This window comes from Lonchura striata, chromosome 5 (genome assembly GCF_046129695.1).
Source record: "Lonchura striata isolate bLonStr1 chromosome 5, bLonStr1.mat, whole genome shotgun sequence".
In the NCBI taxonomy this organism is placed as follows: domain Eukaryota; kingdom Metazoa; phylum Chordata; class Aves; order Passeriformes; family Estrildidae; genus Lonchura; species Lonchura striata.
This window is the reverse complement of record NC_134607.1, coordinates 23,066,245-23,087,470: the sequence shown is the minus strand read 5'-3', so window position 1 is coordinate 23,087,470 and position 21,226 is coordinate 23,066,245.

The following is a 21,226-nucleotide window of genomic DNA, read 5'->3' as shown; positions in this document are numbered from 1 at the left end:
GCTGATACAGTAACTTCAGCCTCAGGATCGCAATACTTTGTAAGACTTGGTGCTGCAAAGATCCATCTCAGTGTAAAACCCAAGCTGCTGCTGATTCAAGCTCCCTGGTGGAGCACAAGGCTTCCTATCCCATGGGCTGGCACCTTCATTCCCACAATTGCCTCAAGAGCAGAAGGTACGACCTGTGTCATGTCCTGAGCTAATCTGACGAATCCAAGCGTACATTGAATCCAAGCGTACATTCCTACCTGACTCAGATTCCATTTGTCCTGCTGCTAGTGCCAGCAGGCTCACAATTACCATATTCCACCACTATGGGCCAGGACCTCAGTTTTAACTTGTCACAGCCTTTGCATGGGCTAAACTTATCAAATCCCCCTGGATGAGGAGCATACCCAACAAGCAGGATATAACAGAGGGTTACACAGATGTTCCCTCTGCAGGAAAGGCACTTCTTGTCCTAGTTGTCCCATGCAAATGCAATGCCTACAGAAGCCACTAAGGGAAATTCAAGGACAGACCCAGGTCCCAGGGATTAGTCATAGCTCAAAGAGCTGTGCAGGGGTGGAAATGCCAGAAGTTTTTTGCAATTTGGGAATGTGGATTGAGAGTTTCCCTGTTGTTTGTATTTCCAGAAACATCAAGCTGAGGACAACACAGCATTAGAAATGGGACAGAAAGGACCCAACGACTGTACTGAAATGACAAAAAACTACTTGACCTGGGCATCTCTTTCAGATTATCAACAGCTGGATTACAATTTGAGAGTAAATCTCTTCCAAGGTGAGGGGACACACCACCTACCCCTGACCTTCAAAAGTGGTTCTATCTATGCTTTGCCAGGGCTCAAGTAGCCACATTGCTGTGGGTAGAGATCTGACCATAGATAATAATCACTTTCCCCTCTCATTCCTTCTATCCAAAGTCACTGCTTTTCCAGGCTGTAGTACCTGAGAAACTGGAATCTAGACACACTCTCATTTTATGTATTCTATCCCTTTCTTTTCTTTCACATTTTTTCCCCACAGTGTGAAAAGTGAAGGTGAATCATAACCTCTGTCCAGAGTTGTCCAAATGGACACTACTTGCAATTCAATGTTCCCTGTCGTCTCCAGTTGCTAGTTGCCTGCAGTTCCAGTACCAACATCATTTCTCTTCCAGACCTTTAGACATGTGGAACTCTGAAATATCTTTCCCTAACCTCTGCTCCCAAGGTTCCCCAGGATCCCTCCATCTAACCACATATTGAAAACTGAACATTTGTCCAAGAAACTCTGAAATAATTGTCACTGTTCTAGTTTCTCATGTACCAACATAAGGCAGATTCCTTTTCCTTATACAGAATGTTCCATGACAAGACCTTGCTGAATATTGAGGACTGCATTGTCCTGGGTTTGTGTGGTCACACAGAAAAGAAGGGCATCTTTCCTCAGGGAGCTCAGAATCAATGTCGTCAAGACAAAAGTGTGATTAAAAATAAGGTGAAGAGGAAAGGGTTAGAGATTAAAATAAAGCCCTCTCGTGGCTACAAGTAAAGAGGGGATAAATAGAGAAGTCACAGTTGGCAACTCTTTGTTAAGTATTGTGGCAGAAAATGAGATCAAGAAGGCCTGGAGTGGTAAGATGGTGGGGGTTTTGTGGAGTTGTGCTGTTAGTAGCTGCTAGGAAGCTAGTCACATGGATAAGGAGATTCAACAGGAGGTAAGTGGGCACTTAACTGAAGAAAGGGCACTAGGATACAAATAAAGATGATACCTTGCAGCACCCTCTGTGTGCATCTCATACTTGAGGATAAAAAGCAGATAAATTGGCAAACACAAGCAGCTTCCTGGATGGTGATGATGAAGCTTATAGTTCAGCACCCAGCCTCAAACCTGATCGAAGGTACTGCAGTCACATGCCTTTTCTTGAGCCCTTGCAACTGCTGGTGTTGCTCCTCTGCTCAAATCCAGGACTGCAGTAGGGTGATTTCTACATAAAATTCCTTATTTGCTGTTCCTTGCAGGTGGCCCACTGAAGATTCAAAGCTTGATGAGAGATTCCTACACCCCTGACATATTTCAGAAGGCAGTCATAGATCCCAGACATTGGCATGGAAGGACAATTAGTGAGCTAGGTATGACTTCTGCCAGGAAAAGTACATTGCTGAATTCCTGAGATGGATGCTGCTTCTGCCAAGGACAAAGGATGAATTTGGGCAGAGGCACAAGGGGAGTAGAAACTGGCATTTTAACAAGAGAGAAACTCTACAGCTAGAATAATCCTTGGGGTATGATAGCACTAGGAGGGAAGCTGTAACTGAACTGATTTCCCTTCTTTACAGGGAGATGGTATGAGAAATACTTCCTAGATCTTAACGTGCAGAAAGCAATGAAGAAGAAATATGGGGGGGTTAAAAAAGACAATTCCTAGAAGATGGAAGTTGAAGATTGGAGTGCGTTCAACAATGAGTCTTTTTCTTCCACCATCTAATAAACCTGCCTGTGAAACCTGAACCCATTGCCTGCCAGCTGGCAACAGCAGATTTGTTCCTGGTGCTTTCTCCCCTCTCTGTTAAAGTGTCTCTGGAAAGAAGAAGTGTGAGATAAGTCTGAATATGCTAACAAGAAAAAAATCACTTTGTTGTTCCCACCACTGGTATGGCGGGAAGGATTAGTGTGTGAGGTCCATACCCTTGCAGAAGAATGTTGTGTTGAGAGGAACCCACACAGAAATTCACTTGCTCGGCATATAAGTTGGCGCAGGACCTGTGAGTGTTGTAAGAGGGCAGTGGTGAAAGGGGTGTGTATTTGTGAGCAAGCTCATGTTTGCCAGAAGATTCATGACACTTTGACAGCTATCCCAGCAGTCCAGAGAGTACAGAGGATTCTCTGGGAACCAGCCATGGTTGTCCCAGCAGCAGAAATGTGCTAAAGCAAATGGAAATTCACCTGAGAAGAGGTGGCATCAGGCTGTTTGTGAAAGCTTATGGTATTTACAGGCCAAAACCAGTGAAAATAAAACCAAATAAACAGCAGCTTATTCCACCTAAAGGGAACAGGAAAGATGCAAGAAGCCTCAGGACTCCTCCAATGCAGAAATCACCCCACAATGTGCATGTACCCTTACTGAAGCTCTGATAAACCCCACTTGCCCCCAACAGACCTTTACCTAGCTCAGAGGTAAGTGACTCTCAGAGAGAAGCACATGCATCCAGCATCAATATGTACAACCTGGAGTACGGGACTGGATCTGGGAAGTAAGTAAGGACCACCCAAGGGCTGAATGATGCAGGATATGCAGGGTCTTTAGTGCTTCCTGATGTTTTTTTCTCACAAATTTAATGGTCTTTATTGCAGAACTGTGCCTTCCAACTCCAAAGTGTAACGACTTAGTACAGCAATCACAAAGTACATTTCTGGGAATAGCAATGCCATGTTCTTCCCTGTCTGGGCCTAAGCTCTCACCATTTTAGAAGATTGATGCTTCATTCAATAATATGAACTGTTTTGGGACAGAATTAGGATTGTTACCTCACCATTGGCTGGTGATTAGACAACAGTATGCTGACTTTGTTAAAGTAGTGAAGGAGGTTAACATTTAGCTAATATGATAATCAAGAGATAATCATTTTCCACCACCAATAATTAACCAAATATTTCCAGGCAGATGTCCAAGTCTTTCAAATTAAGGATACTGGCCAAATTGCAGCTTGTAGAAACCTCCCTGTGGGTTTGCTTTGTACATTAGTTCTGAGTGGCTGCTGTCTGAGCACACACCACTCTCGCCTCTCCTGAACAGCACAGCTCTGTAGGAACAGCCGGCTCTCTGTGTTGCATCCAGCACTGATGGCCAATATAGCCCCAGGTATATAATGAACACTGTCTTCTGAGACCACTGCAGGTCCTAGTCCAGAAAACATGGAGCTGAACAGAAATCTACTGATGTTGTTTGGCATACTGGAAGCAGGCAGTTCAGGGCACAGTCAGCTAATAGGCAATACATAATGTGGGATGAATCCACACATAGATGTACAAATTTGTTCCTACTAGACATTAAAAATGCCTGCTAGCCATTAGATATGGACACTAGGGCAAGCAAGCAGACTGCAGGATTATAGTTAAGCTGGAAGCAAATGCCCTTTTACTATTCATGAGGGGCTCATTAAAAGAGTAGATCAGAAGAGAAATGGACTGAAAGGTCCTGTTGGTGCACCACTGGGCACAAAATGGGGTATTTGCCTCTTGCAGTGATATGAAGGCACTGTGTACACCTTTTACAAATGAAAATATTTTATAATCTCCTAAATAGTATAAAATACTTGGTGTTGTATAATGCACTCAGATGGGTGGCAGCTGTTTGATGACAAATGAACATACCTGTGTCAATCCCCTTTCATCTTTGCTTTGCCAAATGGTATGGCTCAGGCAGGAAAAAACACTTTCAGACAGATGACACATAAAAGCTGCAGAGATAACTGAGATTGTAGTTTTCAGTAAGGCAGCACAGCTGCTGGGAGCAATCAATACCTGAAGTCTTTGAATGCTGAACAGACTAATTTATCCACAACCTTGGCAAGGAACATTTTCCTGTGTGGAACTTTTTGTTTTAGAATGCTTTGGATATCCAGACACATATATGGAAAGCCAGCCTTGGAATCTCCAGGTACCATGTCATATGCAGTTAGACAGTAACAGAGTTGAAATAAGTGCTCAGCTCACTGCAGCTGAAATCTCCCTTCTATCCATTCTTCAGCTCTCAACAGTTCATTCCTTCTTGCTTGTTTTGTGCTGGTGTTGGTGCTTCCCTGACAATGCTCTTAAGTGAGTCAAATTGATAAACCAGCAGAAAATCAATACAGAAGGAAAACCAAAACAAAACATAAGTTAGCAGGCTAACCAATTAAAATTTCTAAGCGAAGGGTCTTATTGCAGACAAGGCAATGAGTGATGGGATATGCAGATCTGTGGAAAGAAGAGTAGAAGGAGAATGGAGGTGGAAATGGCCTTTCACTGCCTTTTTTATGCAGCAAGAAATTAGTTTGCCTCCACTGTATTGTCTCACAGAACGCAGTGCTTTGCAACACAGGTAGCCCGTATTTAAGTGGTTTTACAGGGTCTGATCATTGGGTGGCAGCTCTGAGCCAGTGTTTTTACCTGACAAGTCAGAAATTTGAAAAAAAAATGAGTTCTTCTCTGGTTTAGCTAAACCATTCACTGAAATTGCTATTTAAGAACTGTTTAGGTCACCTCTGAACAGTCAGTGCACTTGAAATATAATCAGACTACAAGGATTTGAAGTAGAATAAACCAGTTTCACCCCAGCTTCTGCAGCACTCTCCCCACAACTTTTTCTAGCAGTAATGGCTACTTCCCAGTTCAGGGTCATGCATCCCTGCAGTTAAAGCACAGGTTATTTTGCAGGGTATCACTTTCAATAAATATTTCCTATTATCCAAACTATATTTTATTTTTTTTGTCATTTAACCCTCTGACCTCTGCCTACCTCACGCTTTCCTGAATGATTTCAACCTTTGGTGTCTAAACTGTGAATGACTTGGAATAGCTCATATAAAGAGATGGTGACAACTGTAAGAATAGAAGACAGACCCTGCAAAAACTCCTTTTAGCGTCTTCAGCCAGCTCTACGAGTCAATACTTTGTGCTGCAAACTTACACGGAAGTAAAACTCAAATTCAGAGCTACATCTATCCTAAGTAAGCCCAGTATTCCTAAAAGAATAGAGTACTTACTGCTGATCCTGCCTATAATGGGACAAAAGAGAAATCCAGCACTGCTTGAAGTGACAAGAGATCACAACAAAAAGGGAGCAGGTGAATTGACTTCAGTGGATTTCACTCTCAGGCACTGAGTTTAAAATGCAATTGTGTCTTACATTTGAAGGTATTAAAAACTCTTATTCATCGAGAGAACGGTGATTTGAGGGTTAGGAATTACCTGTGGTGCTCCACTTGATAGTGGTCGAGCAAATGAGCCAAGGAGCAAGAAGGGTATAAAACACAACCAAATCTCAAATGGTGTGTTCCTCAGGGTTCACTTTGTCCTTTCCTTGCCACAGACTGCTCTCTGACAGAGCCAAGGCTTCATGGATTGAAGCTGGAAAAGCAGTGACCCAGTGTCAGGGGTGGGATCACTGTGCTTGGAAACAGTACAAGAAGTTTAAGAACAGTAACTCCTTACAGATGGAGCTCTCCCAGCTTTGGGAAAAACAGGAGCGAGGGCTACATTGAAAAATATACAAGAAGGTCTATTGCTGATTTTAATGAACAGGCCTAGAATTTTTATGCTGAGTTGCTGTTTTATCCCTCTTAATAACATTCCTTTTCTTTTAAACCCTTGGATTCATCGCTTCTGAGCAGGAAAACTGATTATCCAAGCTCATTATGTGCCCAAGTGAAATCATTTTCCTATAACCTGAGAGCCTTGAACTGAAATTGATTAACTATTTTTAGAAAGAAGCTTTAGCTAAATCTGACTTCTTTCCCTGCCAATCACACCTATCAGGGGAGTGCAAAACAAGCCTATCTCAATGCAGGTGCCTAGGAATTATGGCCTGTCCCTTTTACCAAATACATTAATATACCACTAACTAAGAAAGAGGTGGAAAGAGACATTTCACCATCTTGGACTAGAAGCTGGAGAGGAGAGGTAGCATTTTTGGAAAGAAAATGAGATAATAGTGATGTTATATTTCAAAATTTTGGTTGGTTATCTAACACCCCTGCAACTCCAGCAGGCTTTTCTGAATCTCAAGGCTGGCTACTTTCCTTTTCCAATAGTTTTCTTTAGGGTTCTGAAGACCCTTGAAGTGTCTTCCTTGCCACTGCTGGATGAAAAAATGCACAGGACTTGGCTGCTACTAACACCTGGCAGCTGGCAGCTCTCTTAGGTGCCAACTGCATACAGACAGGAGATGACATAATGGGGTACACTGTCTTCCAGGAAGCAGAAGGAACCCCTGGCCACATCTTTTGCACATTCCTCCGAAGTTCCAAGCCTCAGACTTTTCTATGATCCAGGAAGAGGTCAGCTGTCTACTGCCAACTACAAGTGTCCCAGTTCCAAGATACGAAAGCACAATTCAGCTTTTGAGAAAAATCCATGTTTTTCCTGTAAATAAAACGGGGCAAGGGCCATTCTCTGGCTGCCTGGTAAAATGGCACAGGCTGGCTGCATCTGCAGACTTGCTGGTTTCCTTCGTCTCCCACAGAGCCTCTGCAGTGTAAAACACAGATAAAGTTCTGTGTCTCTTTTATTGAACTCAAAGTGCCCGACACACTGTGTTACAGCTGTACTCTGAGTGGAAAAGGATGGCTTTGCCCAGCCTGGGTGCAAAGCCTGCTGGAATGCTGCTGAAGGACACTGCACACAGCCTCAGCCGGTGCAGTTGTGTCTGTGTTGCCCAGTGGGAATTGTTGCTACCCTGTGCTATCTCCCAAATGGTGCCAAGTTGTTATCTTGGAGAGCACTGGCTGGCACAGGCAAAACCATGGCAGGGGGAGTGTGAACAACAAACCAGTGCAAGCAGTTGCAAGGCAGTGTGTGATACTACATCTTGGCCCTGATTTATTTGGCACTAATAACTCAGACAATGTGACTGCTAGCATCAGCACTTATGAAGCTCACGAGCTTTCAGGGATATTTTGCAGTTGCTTTTCAAAATAAAGGACCCTTGTCTCTTACAAGGACTGAGTGTGAAACTAGACAAAGGGAGAAGACAACAATTTCCAAGAAGCTGCAAACAAAACAAACTTTCCTTCACATGACTTACAAAAGTACAAATTAAAAAGACCTGACCCTCACTCCTAAGAGCCAGATAATTATCATGAGACCTAGGAGTCAATTTAATTTGTACTAGGTTCCCTGACTGCTCTGCAACCTAGGATATTTTCCCAAAGAGGGTGTTCTGGTCACCTTCCCACTCTGTCTTTGAAGACACGATATAAATTGAGGGATTATGGACAATTTGGAGCTATTTCTGATCAGCCACACACTGGCTGGGACCAATGCAGAGCTCTTTGTTTACATTCCACTTTCAAAGTCAGACTTTGCGTCAAGGAGCAGAAAGTATGTCATTTCTAAAGGATGAGGGGGTAAGGGAATATGTGTCTTTTCGTGAGAGAAAAGTTGTGTTCAGGCAAGCTGGGAGGAATTCAGCCAACAAGGTTCCCACTGCCTTTCATTGAAATCTATTTCCAAAGGAAATGCAGAAGAAGAAAGGAAGCAGTTTTCTATCCTCAGACTTCCATTAAGGGAGGTCAAGGTCTGCAGTAATTCCTCACAATTTCCATAGGTGTTTGGAAGGTGACACAGAAGATAAACAGGTGAAAATGCCTTGTCCCTCCCCATTGCAATGGGTGATACCCATGTGCAGCCTGCTCTTACCCTATGGCTAGTAAGGAATTTCAGGATTAGATATTCAACAATATAATCTGAGAATATTTTAAATACTCCAGACTAGAGATAAGACTTAATGATTCACCTTTATCATTCTGAAACAAGTAGATCTTTAATTCTGCCTCCACTATCAGGTCAAATTAGAAGTTGTGGTTTTCTTGATCATACCCATGGATGTGACACACCCAGGGTATTGTGAAGTTCTGGAAGTCAGGGTGTTTCAGACCTTTGTGGGACCTTCAGGTCCATTTCTTTGTTCAAAACAATTTATTTGTTCCTGGTTAATCAGAAGGAAAGATGCATGACTATCTCAGTCGGATGCTGCTGCACTGCCCTATGTGTGGTTGCTGAAACCTTCCCCATATATATTTTATTTGGTTTCTAAATCAATATTACATTATGCTGGCATACTCCTGTAATTCATTAAGTGACATGAATAAATTCTATAATACCTAACACTTCTGCTTTACTCTCTTTTTCTTTCCTCAAAGGAAGATACACTCAAAATAACTATTTTGAGTTGGTGGGTGTCTGGCCCCTGAGCACAATCTTTTTCATGTCTTCCCTCAAAAGGGGTTTGGCTGTCCATGCTCAAGGCTACCTAAACTGGAATCATCCTGGCTGAGGGTCTCCCCACCTTCACTCAGAAGGTGCTTGTAAATTCAGGCCCTTGCCTGAGCTATGGCACAGCCATATTCGTGCCTGGTAATGCACATTGCTGATTGATCCATGGGATTGACTTCCTAGCTTGACCTTATGTCTGGCCAGTGGATAGGAACTTCTTATTGGATCTGGGTTGATAGCTGATTCTGCTCACTCTCACTGTTCTGCAGTTCTTGTTACTGTGGGATCACACTGTTTTCACTGAGGTCAATGCCTTGCTGTCACCCTCAGCTCCCAGCTCACCTTCCCTCAGCAAGCAAAGCTTGTGACTGCCATAGCAGCAGGCTTGGCATTTTTCCAGTGTATACATATCTGTTATGTTTGCTCACACTAGAGAATACAAAGAAGGGACAACAGAGAAATGCAACCAGCTGTTGGGACAGAGGTTTGTGAGGACTGTGGGACCGCAGAGCTCCTGAAAACAGAAAATTATTTCCATGCAGACCATTAAGTTCTTTATGCCTCACGAACAGTTCTGAGACTTCAACCCACAGCAAATCACTAACTTTTAGAATGTGATTTAATACTCTAGGGATTGTAGGAGCCACTTTCTCTATTGGCTTCACAGCTGTCAAGTCAATTAATGAATGAAATCTACAGCTCTTTCTCAAAATTAAAACCAAGGTAATTTCCTCCAATTCTTATTTCATGTGTTTTCTTTCCTGCCTCCAATGTCTTCGCTGTTTATCCCTCCATCTCCAGCATTCACTATTATACTTTTTCTCTTCCCCCTATCTCTTCTTGATTCTCTGTTCCTTCTTCTTTCTCATACTCTCCAATCTGATTGTTCTGTTTTCTTCCTGAAAGGAAGCAGAAGTAGCAACAAGATAGTGCAAGACATATCTAGTATATCTAAGAGGAAACATAAGTCAAACAAACACATATAACGTCTGGTGTTTTCACAATTTTTGTCTTGCCGAAATAATTTTAACGTAGCTATGCTCTTGCTGGCATAAGGAAAAACCTACCTTCTTTGCCATTCTGATTAGTTATTATCACCACTGTCCCGAGTGTAACACATTATTTTCCACTCAAGTGCAATTATTAGCAAATCCTGCTATAATGTGTCCGTGTGCTCTCACAGTAAAAGCAGGGGACAGTGTTTGAAAAGCTAATGAAACCAGATGGATCAGCATGCTCTGCTTCCTGTTCTTTCTCATCCTGTACAGAACCAGCTTCCTCCCTAGTCTGGACATAACACTGGTGTCTGTAAACTGGATACTATGCTAGCTGCAAGACCAGTCCATGTCTGTTTGCCCAGCTCCATATCTTAGGTTCATCAACAAAGCCTCTTCAGGCCCTTCACAGTACAACAGCCAGGAAATTTGTTTTTACAGCAGTTGCTAAAGCTCAGAGTCACATTCACCATTTGATAAGGCTCACAACATTCCACCCATGTGCAAGCTGTAAGAGATGTAGTCATTGTAGGGTCATATTATAGTTACTATAGGGTCTTCATTGTGAGGCTTTCCGAATAGAAAATGGATCAGGCTGAAGAACACAGTGGGAAATGGTAAAATGAACATAAGTTACTGGACTGGAGAAAGCAGAGACACAGAAGGTGATGAGTGATGAGAACTGCTGGGAATATCCATGGTATTGATCTGCATTTATTTCAGTAGTCAAAATTGGCCCTTCGTGGGAAAGTGGCAAGAAATCTCCAACCCCAGTTGCTGCTTTTAGAACAGGCTGGACTCTGCCTTTTATCAGAATTTCATCTGAGTCTTAGAACTGAAAAAGTCTCTTTGACTCGTCTTGTTTGTAAGTCAAAATGGTAATGCAAGAAAAGTAAGATTCTGGTCTACAACCTATGCAGAAAACTCAGAATTGTTTTCTAATTGGTAAAATTAATTTTCAATAAACCTGCTAATTCAAAAGATAGGGCTAAAGGGTTAAGCTTGATGTTTTTAAGCCTCATTAGGATTCTTGCCTTTGGATCAGAAGGGCTTCATAACACTGGCTAAAACCACAAACACATTTTTCCCTTTCCCTCTCTCACGCCCCAAAAGGAATCACAGCCATTCTGACACAGTGAATGACAGTGAGCTATGATCTAAGACTTGTGATAGTACCTTTGTCTCTCCTCCTGAACTGCAGAAGCCTGATGCTCCATGAAACCCCAACACAGATGGAAGACTGGTCAAAGAAGTGTGAGTATAACAGCCTAAAAGAGCAGCTCTCCCTTGTGAGAAACCTGTTGCTGGAGGAAATTAGAGTACCAACACCAATTGGGTAATGCCAAATGGGAATTTGTTTAGCTGAGCACTCACATCAGTATCAGTGTCCTATGATAAGCATAATTCTGAGTCCTGGTAATTCTCTGCATAAATTTGCAATAAGCAAAATGAGAGGACCCTCAGGACCTAAGCAGTGTACTGTTGACTTTTGTACTCCTTAACAAGAGGAAGGATGTGGCAGACATTTAGAAAAACAACTAAGAACATAATTACAGATTTTTTTAAAAGCCAAATAAATACTCTCAGCCATCCACTACTCTTTTAGCAGTCAAGAGAGATCTCTGTAAAAAGTCAGCAAGGGCAAGATATGAGTGAGAGATTTATTGTTTAAGGCAAAAAACTAGATGCCTCATTAAGCAAGACATTCAGCTTTGCCTTTGTGGGTTGTTTTTATTTGGTCAATACATTGCCATGCCCATCAAATAAGCCCACTTGCCTTAGCAAGAGTTCTGCCTCTAGCAAGTCATATGCAAAAGTGAGAGACACCCACTCTGTTTAGCTACAAAGTCACAGAAAGGAGAAAGCTTCCTGGCAAGGAAAACATATTTCAAAAACCTAGCAACTGAAAAACTCGTGTCCCTCTATCAGTAAACAAACATACATGTGGATTTGCAGAGGACCTGCTTCTCCTCTTTCTTCTGTGGAAAAACCTTGTGCAAGAGGGAGCTGAGTCTGTGTTGAGGAAAGGTCACTGTTAACCAGGAAAAATGAATGTGCCCTTCCCTGAGAATTCAAACTCCAAGAACAGGAGCAGAAGTTTTCTCTGCTGTCATGAGAACTAGTGCATCAGATTGGTAGAGTGCTCTGTTTTTTAGAAACAGCAGCCGAAAGATGGCAAGGAATGATTTTGCCTTTCCTAGCAGCCCAAGAACAGCTTAACCTTGCAAGAAACACCTGTGCCTGAGCCAAGTCACTGTCAGGTCCAAAAAGTGAAACAGGCTGCCAAGACCAGGCTGTTTCAGCCATTGCAGAGTTAACTGCTTGAGAGACCACAGAGTCCGTGACGTTCAGTACTGTGAATCATATGTCAGGCAAGGGATTAGGATCTTCCCAGTATGTGTTTATTTCTGTAAAGATCAGTGTGCAATGATGCTCTGGTTTTGGCTTGGACAGGGTTAATTTTCTTGACAGTAGCTGGTATGGGACTGTGATTTGGATTTGTGCTGGAAACAGTGTTGATAATTCAGGGATGTTTTAGTTACTGCTGAGCAGTGCTTACACACTTTTCTGCTTCACCCCACCAGTGAAGAGGCTGGGGGTGCACAAGAAGTTGGGAGGGAAGCTGAGGACAACCAGGACAGCTGACCCCAGCTGACCCAAGGGATATTCCTATCACAGGGTATCATGCTCAGCATATAAAGCTCAGAGAAGAAGAGGGAAGGGGAATGTTTGGAGTCATGGCATTTGTCTTCCCAAGTCACTGTAACATGAAATGAATAGATGGAGCCCTGCATTCCTGGGGATGGCAGAACTATTTCTGTCCTGTGGGAAGTGGTGAATGCATTCCCTGTTTTGTTTTGCTTCTACAAGCAGGTTTTTTTTTCCCTATTAAACTGTCTTTACCTCAACCCACAAGTTTTCTCTCTTTTATTCTTCCCTTTCCCATTCTTTCTCCCTTCCCACCAAGAGGTGCCGAGTGGCAGTTGCCACCTGGAATGAAACCACAAATATTTATGTGTAATGGCTGAGTTCCTCACTCACACAGGTGCTATGCCTCTGCTCTGCCAGCTGTGTTACTAACTAAATCTTTAGCATAGGTCCAGCAACTAGGTTCCTGATGAGATGTCATAAAAATAACAAAAACAGGGAAGTATTTTCAGTGTTACATTTTGCTTAACCAATTTCCCAGAACTGTGATATTTTTCTTCCAGTGAGATGTAATGGTCTCTTACCAGAGGCTGAACTTTGCTGCTTGTTCCCTTTTCTGTTAATCTGCACTCAGAACCTGTCCTTTAAATCACCATTCTCCCAGTGTGCAATGCTTTCTGAAAGCAAAATTCATTTCCATAAATTTAAACAGTCATTAAACAAATATCGGTTTACACAGTGAATGCTGTCTTAAAGTCACACTGTTGTTGCTGAGCCTGATGTGTATAAAATTGTCTCCATTCAAATACTGAGTATGTAATGTCACTATTGAGTACTTCATAGTAGCACTACTAAATATGGATTCAGCTTAAACCAAACCCACACAGCTGAGGGATTAAAATTCAAGCCACATTCTGATTACATATTTTAATTTAAGTTATAATATTACTCTGCATCAATAGAAGTGAGGCAAATGCACTCAAATACAGACAGTGTAATTTAACATATATTTATCTTTTTAATCTTTGGGGGGAAGAAGAAGGGGCTGGTGGCATCTAAAAAAGTGAGAGGTGGTGGAATCTCTTACTGTTTTCTCTAACCTGGACTGCAACCTCTGTGAAGAGAGTTCTGCAGGTTTGGGCAGTGCCTTCAGCAATTGAAAGTACCAGAGCTCAAGCAACTTTGGGTTACATCCACCACAGTGTACACAGCTTCTTAGGAATCAGTGACAGGTGGAAGTGAATCAGAAATAAAAAAAAATTAAAAGCTAAAAGAAAAACAGAGTAAGTCAAGGAGTGGAAGAAGAAGGGAAAGCTACTTGGCAATAATTTTAAGAGTATACTGTAAAAATGAATGTTGGACACAGTGTATGGACATGAACTTGAGAATGTAGACTTTTCATCTTCACATTTCCCAAAGGGCACACATGTAGACTTCTCTCTTTATGTTTTTATCCCCAGATTAAAAAAAAAAAAAAAAAAAAAAAAAAAAAAAAAAAGAGGTGTGTACACTTATCCTTTTAGTTTCTTCTTAACAGACAGAAGAATTTTCCAACTTAGATGGAGAGATCTCAGTGGGGAAAGATGAGAACTGGTAGTGAATACCCATTCATTATTGTCTCTTGAAACTTCAGTCATCCATAAATAATTGCCTTTTCTTTTTTTCATGCTTGTTAAACACAGTCACATGGCGCGTGATTCCGAGCAATACTTTGTTACTACTCTCACTTAATTTACTTCAATTAGGTTCTGGCGTCCCTAGACACCAAGGATCTGCCTATCAGATGGAGTGTTTCTGCAACAGAGCAATGCTTGGTGAACATGAGATTAAAGTTCCCTAGGGTGGAACTGAGGCATCTCTGTTTAGCAAAGCTGTGGTGACTTGTGCTTGCCTGGAATGTGACAGGACCGGTGACAGCAAATTCACCACGCTGGTCTCATGGCAGAGTCTGGAGCATCACTTACCTCCTTAGCTTGCCCTGGAGCAGCAGCCTCACTGTCAGGACACGCCTGTGCTAGAAAGGCCTGACTGGCTCTGGCTTGGGAAGGTTGAAAGGAAACTCCCTCTGCAGAGTCAGGCTGGGAAGTGGTGCCTTTCTTCTTAAAGGTCACACAAAGGGAGGTAACTGGTGTGTTAATTCCCGATTTAAAGTGAAATCCTGTTAGAGCCTTTAGCAGCAGCTTAGGGTAGAGGTTCAAGAAAACGCTTCTGATATAAAGAGCAAGCATGGAGGGATCGGTCTAAATACCAGAATTTCTCCTTCTCTATTTGCTGAGCCTTAGTGAAAGCAACTTTTATGGGTATATATGAAAAGCAGTGGGCAGGTTACCATAAATTCATAGGTAATCTCTTCAGGGCTACTGGGATGGGCTCTTTGATCAGAAATACTTCAATAAATCCTTTCAGAAAACACAGAATTGTGAGCTGACAAGTGTCACCCTGTTCTTTTAAAAGTTTTAAAGTTCTTTTGAAAGTTTTCTATACCTTCTGATGTTTACATGTTTCTACTGGAGTCCTCACACACTGTTCATGTAAATAATGATAGTTTTGCATTCTTCTTTGTGGGAGGAGAGGATTGGTCAAACTGGTCAGACCGGTTGGTTTGACCAGTGTGGTTGGAAATGTGGCAATTTCACCCTCCAATCCACTGTCACTTTTAGAATTCTATATATTGCAAAGTCAGAAATAAAACTTCCTCTTTTCCTTCTTTTACATCTTGAGTGAATGCGAGTTATTTCATGTCATAGTGCAACAGACAAGACACCAAAAGGCCAAAGCAGTTAAAAACTTCAATCCTAAATTGGGACATAACCTGACTGAAGAGGTAGACAAGTCAAGCCTTTTTAGCTCCAAGACAGGACATGAGGATGAAGCCAAACCATCGTTTAAACACCGTGTGGGTATTGCCATGTCTGTACAGGCCATCCAAAACCTCTCTTGGACACAGTGGAAGCTTTGTCAGGCATGTGATGTCACAGACTGACACCACAGTAGCCTGGTACCCCCTGCTGGGTCTCATCTCCACCCCCAGAGGAGGTCACCTCCCAAAAGGAGATCTGGAGTTCCATGAACACTACCAACACTGCACCAGGAGTTATTCAGCAGGTACAATGTGCAGCAAAGGCTGAACAGTGTCTTCTTAAGTAGGATGGGTTCCCTTCAGAAGAGAAAAAAGCAAAACATCTCCTTCATTTCTCATGACCAAGTAAATACAAAAATGGACAAAAATTTTACTAGAAAATACACATGCAATTGAAAAGATGACAGAGCACAAGATATCTAGACATTCTCTCGGTATGTGCCAAGAAAAACCCAATGGTTGTGGCCCAACAACAAAGAAACAGCAGGTGAGAGGTTCTGAAAGCAAAGTTTAAACCAGGAGGCTGAAAAAAAGCAGTCCTACATAGTAGCATTCTTCAATGGTCCTGCTTTTATACACTCTGTCAGATAAGAGTTTCACTGCATGATTGATTAAACTCTGTGGAGAAAAGGGGATTATATTTATTAGTATCTGGTAACATTTTGAAGCAGATTAAGTTTATATAAGATGGATTCCACCTAATCAAAACAGAATCAGTGCTGCTGACATTTAAGATTAAAGACACTATGAGGCAATTTTAAAATGAAAACCAAGGAAATGATGCCAGATGTGGAAAATAAATTGTTCGGATTGATCTATTTGTGTGGTCTGAAATCACAGAAAGCCTATGACTTAGAAAAAGGGATAGGATAGAAGGTAAGAAAAATACAGAGAAAAAACAATAACCTTGATAAGCAGAGCATATAAAACTTTGCAACCAAATCAAGACAAATGCTTTGTTTTGTTTTACTTTATTTGCTAGTATGAATCTAGCCTCAGAGACTATTTTTTAGCCACTGTAAATTATTGCTTCTTGAAGTTATTTGTGAAAGCACTCGCAAGAAAACAAACAGATTTACTCCTGAAAAATATACAAGACCTAGTACAAGTTGAAACAGTGAAAGGCACAAATACAATAATGTTTTAAGGAAAAACTGGCAAAAATAAGGCTAATAAGCCATTAAAGGATGAAATGTTTTCATTGGACAAAGGAGCTGTTTAAAGTATCATATACAAATTTAAAATGTGAACTTAGGCCTCTTGTAGGTCTACTCATGCTATAGAGTTATTGTAGCCTTAATATTCTGAGAAAAGTAAATGAGGCAAGACATGTCGAGAAAAGTGATAACTTAAAATGATCTTTTCCAACTAAATTTTATTGTTTAATAAAACCTACTTACTTTCTTTTCAAGCTTTTCATAACCTACACTATTACTCAATTACTTTCTTATTATATAAATCTGAAAAGGAATTTAAACATTCAATTGCTGAACAAGTAATTGAGGTAAATAATCAAAGGCATTAGCAGGCCTCAGCATCAGAGAAAAAGAAATACCAAATGAAAGATTTTGAGGAGTACTCAGAGAACTATCCAGGGAACTACTGACCAATCAGGCTGGTTTTTGTACAGTAAGATACAAACTATAAGGAAAAATAGAAATAGTAGAGAAAAAATGTTCAGAAGAAGAGATATACAGAATATCTCTGTATAAAAGAGACTTGTTTATGCCTCATAAAACTGGCAGAGTTCTCGAAAGAACTCCAGAAGCAAACATGCACAGGGTTATCCAATTAATGCCTCATACACAGATACCTAAAGAGTTTGAAGTCTCTCAAAAATGCATTTGCAAGAAACTAAGAGATAAAAGGAAGGTTGTCGTATAGATTGAAGTCCTTTAAAGACAGAAAATTAATGAGAAAAATTAATGGCTCATTTTCATATTGGAAGAAGGATTTAGGTGGTTTCTCCCAGGAAAATTATAATTTTCAAAAAGGATTTAGGTGGTTTCTCCCAGGAAAATTATAATTTTCAATATGGTTATTAATTATCTGGCAGACCTAAGTGGTGAGAGATCTCTTACCTGAGAGATCTGGATGACTGAGAAAGGCAATGTTTCTTCTAAGGTATTTCAACTTAATGATGATGGACAAAATACTAAACTATAAGATATAAATGGGATATGAGATTAGAGTCATAGAACCAGAGATCCACAGAATGGTTTGGGTTGGAAGGATCCAAACCCCCTGCCAAGGGCAAGGACATCTTCCATTAGACCAGGTTGCTGAAAGTCCCATCCAAACTGGCCTTCAACCTTCTAATGAATGAGCATCCACAACTTCTCTGAGGTGACAGTTTCTTTTTCTTGCCAGCCTCGTTGTAAATATTTTTTCGTTATGTCCAATCCAAATCTATCCTATTTCAGTTTAAAACTGCTGCCCACTGTCCTGTCACTACAGGAATGAAATCTTGCAATTCCAATGAGGATCAATTGGGCAAGCTTCGGTCCATTTCCCTGCACTTAATGTCATCCCATTCACTTTTATTGCTTTCATTCAGAATTGCTTTTGATTCAGAACTGTCTCTTTTTCTCGTAAGCATTGAAATTCTTCAGTTTCTTCTCCTGTCTCTTTGTTTAGCTTTCCTCCCTGATCTGGGGATTTCAATGAAAATACTTGTGGCAAGTTTCAGTCCTTTTCACTGCACCTTTTTCATTTTTATACTAGGCTGTAGTCACTTGATTTAAAAATTTTCTGGGTTTGTTTTTTTTTTAATTGTGTTTTATTGGATCATATCTCTCTTCCGGAGAGTTAGTTCCCTTTTCTTCCCTGATTTGGGAACACTGCAGTTACAAAAGCCATGCCACAGGGAACACAGGACTGCCACAACATGGCTCCGTCCACACCTTCCTGCTGGGCACCAGCTTCAGCCCAAAGTTGCTTTTACTGCTGCAGCTAGGGTTATGGTTACACCAAATATTTTGAGATGAAAAGAGGTGCATTGAAAAGGACAGAAAATTGCCAAAATTATTCTGATTTAAATCCTTGAATTGAGGATAAAAGGAAAATAAACAGAGAAGTCAAGGAATTCAAAGGTTGAATCTGCAATGCACAAAATGAACTCAAAAATGTGTGTCAACAATCTATGTAACTTTGAGTGCCACAGAAGGACAAACAGCTTAGAAGATTAAAAAGTACTCATGCAATGTATGTGCACACTTCAAGCAAGGAGCTGGAAATTTTTTAAAAAGAGAATAGGAAAAGCTGTCCAGTTGTTTCAGATAGCTTTACAACTACTTCTCTAGACAAACAAACCATCCTCATCAAGAATGAGGACCAAATGGCTCCCTACCAACAAGCTGGAAAGCACACAACCAACCTACAAAGATTTTGACCTAAATCTGGTTCATGTGAAAATTTGTAGAGGAGTTTGGGTTCCCACTGAACCACTGAACCTTGTGGTGAAACATCCACTGTGTTGTATGAGGAGCTATTAGGGTCAGGGTTGGAGCATATGGAATCCTGGCATACACCTGAAAGGACTTCTAAAGGGCAAAAAGAGGCATGAAGACATAGTGTTACTGATTCCCCATGTACAGAATGTGACATGTGGAGTTTCTTTACATGGAAATTCCATTTCCATAGTGAGAGCAAAGGGAGCACATAGGGAGTGAGGAGAAGAGACAGTGGAGTTCTATGGGAATAAGATTGTGTGTACAACGTGCTTGTAAACAAGAAACTAGGCAGGGACTGCAGGATGAGTTGGTTTGTTTTCCATTACCCAGCAGAGGCACAGGATTCTCTGAAATTCTCCAGCTATTATTCTTGAGGTCTTGAAGGGGCTTTCTACTGCAGGTTTCTTTTTCTAGCAAACCATTCAGCCCCATTTTCCTTCCTTACATAAGAGAAAAACCCCAAGCCTACAGAAATATAGCAACAGACCAGTTCAGCATTGACCTTCATTAGAACTACTGAGGTCACAATAAACTTCCTACCCTAGTCTCATGCAAATTCAAGTAATATGTTTCTGGTTGATGAAAATTATGATAAGGGAATAATAAAGTGATTACTTCAGAGCAAAGAAAAATGCCTGCTGTTAAAACATGGGCACAATCTTTTATGTTTGAGTATGCAGTAAAGAAAGGATTGCAATCATCTCATAACTCGTTTTTTGACTATGTAGGAAACATTGGTGACTCATCATGCAGATATACAGGCTGAGGGGCTGAACTACTTAGTGAAAAGCCCTACAGAGACGAACATGTCATAATTGGCTCCTGAATCAGCAAAAATGATTATTCCTCTCCTGCTTATCAGTACCTAGCACTGGGGAAGGGAGCAGCAACTTGCCTTTATGCAGTAACTTGTGGCTCAAGCTAATGATCAGGAAGTTGAAGACCTGGGACTCATGCCTGCTTCTAAGTCTTGAATCACGAGGCTACAGGATTGTAAAATGCTTTTTACCACCCTCACTGCACCTTGACCTCATGCAGAAGAGAATGGAAAATTCATAGGATCAGCAACAAGTGAAATTTATAGAAGTTTTGATTCCAGTAAGAAGTGGATTCCTATGTCAGAGAAGAACCATAGATTATGAGCTCTGTTTCCAATGTTCATTACATATTTTATTTAATGATACTGAGGCGGATATTGAAGAAAGAGTTCCTAGAGCAGAAACTCATTCTGCTCTAAATGAATTGTTACAGTTGGAAAGCAAACCACTGTTCAGCTCCCCTATCCTGACAATGGCATGTGACTCTGCAAATTCCAGGCTCCTTCAGATGATTATATCATCTCTGTGGGATCATAACAAATGTGCTTTTATCTGTAAATCCTGTCTCCAAAATCAGCCTCTGAAAATGTCCAGTGAAGTGCAGAGGAACAGAAAGAACAGAGAGCTGAGAGAGCTGTCAGAGTACTGATCACATCTTAGAGTACTGATCACAATGCAAATGGCCTTTATCCAAAAGCCACTGAGTTGAATAAAACTTCTCCCACTCATTATTCCTCTTGATTATTAAACCCCAGCAATTCAAGGCCCAGCAAAGTGATGCATATCTAAGATATGAATTCAGATAGAACATTTGCATATGAATTTGAACATCTCCTTTTAGGATATGCTTCGATAGAGCACAATTATACAGCCTGGAAGAAATTAATTGTGCCACTTATAAAAGGCCAAAGAATAGATTGACAAAAAAAAATCCATTGATTACAAAAGGTCTAAATTGCAAATCTCTCTAAGTGTTCATCACTATTCTCTATCAGAGGCTGCAACTGCCTGCTTTCTGCTGTGAAGAGCACCAAGTTCAATTTGCACACCTTTCAGATTTAAAATGTTATTTACAAGGATTAAATTCTCAAAACCCCAAATAATTTCACTGTAATTTCTGAATCAGCATAGTCTCATTAACCCAGCAGGAGAAATCAAGTGGGACAAACACAGAACTTCTTTTCTCTGTCAAGTAATACAGCAAAGTCAGGAGAAAAATGTCCTACCTCACATATCACATAGCTGAACATATAGAATTTTTTGAGACATAAGCAAATGAGCTAATAGTAATTTTATTGTAAACACAATATTTTTAGCATATGAAGCAAAATACTCATAGGAAGAAATAATATGTTTATTAATACAGATTTTATATTTGAAAAAAAAATATAGTCTTTTGAAAGTCAAGTCCACCTTCAGGTCTGAAACCAAAGTCTTTTCACTGTTTGCAGAGTAACAGTTCTGAACAAATACTCTTCCCTTGCACCACTTT